Source organism: Etheostoma spectabile, unplaced genomic scaffold (genome assembly GCF_008692095.1).
Source record: "Etheostoma spectabile isolate EspeVRDwgs_2016 unplaced genomic scaffold, UIUC_Espe_1.0 scaffold270, whole genome shotgun sequence".
In the NCBI taxonomy this organism is placed as follows: Eukaryota; Metazoa; Chordata; class Actinopteri; order Perciformes; family Percidae; genus Etheostoma; species Etheostoma spectabile.
In genome coordinates this window covers 523,940-526,276 of record NW_022605574.1, presented here as the reverse complement: position 1 = coordinate 526,276, position 2,337 = coordinate 523,940, and positions in this window count along the sequence as shown.

Here is a 2,337-nt window from a genome sequence, read left to right as displayed (position 1 = left end):
CTCACACATTCATTTTAACCACTAAGATATGGGCTTGATTCGACATGGGGAGACCTATCCATTTTTCCGGGCAGTCATTTAAATGAAGCAGTGCAGACTTAGACCAGATAATGTTAAAGCCTGGTAAGCTTCCATAGTCTTCGCATAGAGATAGAAGGTGAGGAAGAGACTGAGATGGGTTTTCTAAAAAGACCAAAACATCGTCCGCAAATACAACACATTCTCACTCCCATAACGTTAAATCCGGACGCTTGGTCAGGTGCCTTTGTCGTTGTTGACGCTAAAGTCTCCTTTGTCAAAATGGACAAATTACCATTTTTAAGAAACTTAACCAAGTCTAGTGTCCCTGAAATGTAATGTTTCTCGGATGTTTACAGTAAAAAATAGTAAACTTTTTAACTGAGTTGTAATTTTTAGGTTCACAATTGAAAAGCCCATTTGCTGCCTTTTTAAAACTATCCAGTTATAGTTATAGTAGTTTCACTCAGGGAAAGTAAAGTCAGAAAACTGTTATTCCTTAATTCTTCCCAGGATAATTAAAGCAAGCACACGTTCAAAGTCTCCTCTGTTTGCTGTACAAGCACTTCAGGGTGAGGAGGACACCTGTATCTATAATGAACTTTTAAGGGTTTGACAGTAAGATCAACACTCTCTCTAAATAACCCCGAGGCAACAACGTATAAAAAATTCTGCAGGAGAAACGTAATGCGCCCTGTTATGACCCTAGTTTATGCCTAGGGGAAGCTAGGAAGTAACATATACCCAAGAAACCGTGTAACCAAATTATCAAAAGAGAGATGAACGCGAACACCAATAAGCCCACTGTTAAGACACGTCAAAGTACTGCAACAATTATACTTTATTTCCCAATATAAATATATGTATAAATCATGTTAAACAAAAAGTGTTAAGAAACAGTAACCCAACTAAAAGTCTAAGCTGTAAAGCGTCAGGATCTCCAAGGCAGAGAACCCTTAACATCTTCAGGTAACCGGGAGATATTGTCAAATAGTAGGCACAAGCAAAGAGTAGTTCACCAGTTACAACCAGCATTACAGGAAGCCTGGTGGCAAGAGGAAGGGTCAGGCCTTGGACCTGGGAGCTTCTATGCAGCTTCTCTGATCCAGGCACTCAGGTGTGGCAAACCTGAAACACCAAAACAAACAGCTCTCTTCCAAAAAGAGGCCAGAGTAACGTTAGTCCCTATGCCAGTTTCCACACACAGACTTTGAGGCGTGTTCCCGACAATGTTCACTGAGGCTATCTGGGCGCCGTTCATTCAGAAATCTCGAGGTGACCGAGGGACCCCTTTTAACTTGCTAGTTTTTCCCTCGCCAAATCCTTGCTAATCTTTGAAGCATTTTGATTCCTTCCCGACAAGCTAGCATGACGTGGTTGGTACAAATGGATTCCTCCGATCATCTAATTGAATCAGACTTTTTTTAAAAACCCAGCCCTAATGATTGTCGACTTTGAACTTTTCGGCATATGAACGTGCTGGACTTTAACTAACACGTGGTTGTGGCGTGGTCCATGCTGGTAAAATGACTGCACGGAAAAATGGATAGATCTCCCCATGTGGTTTCAAGCTCGTATCTCAGAGGTTAAAATGAACTTGTGCGCTCTATGCTACCTCTCTCCCCTCCTGCTGGCTATCTATCTCTATCTGGAAAGGAAAACGGCCGTGACTGGTGAGGTCTACAGAGAAGGAAAGAGGATGGTGGCCACTGAGTTCCCAACTTCAAACATTATTTTTGGTCCTTTGTATCGAGGCCCCTCCTCACTGGGTTTAACCCAGATGTGTCTGTTTTCTGGCGTACCTTAGAAAGTGCCTTGGTCACTCCATGACATTCGTTTTGCCAAAATGTCTAAAAAACAGTTCCAGCTATGCTTTGGCCCCATTATCTCACATCTTGTCAGGACTTGGAGATTGGCTGAAACACACTGTGACTGTAACAGCTTGTAACTGGTTTTTTTTCCGATCTAATTATGACTTTTCATTTGCTTTAATGTTTAATTTCTTATGCTGCCCCGTAACTTCATTCTTGTGTTTTATACAACTTAAGGGTTTTATTTTTAACTGTTATCATGTGTTTATGTTTTATTTTTTTTTAACTGTTTAACTGATTTTGCCCGACCTGCCTGCTCAATTGAAGGTAAAATAAGAAAGAAGAACGTGGTAAGATTTTGAATGTCCTCTTCAAGCAGAAAAGGCAATAACCAACGTCGGCTAAAAGGTATTTAAGACAAGAAAAAGAGCCTGTGTTCCCATGTGGGGCTTATGGGCTTCCCCCCAATAGGAGTGCTGGTGTTTTGAATAAAGGGGAAACAAGGTAG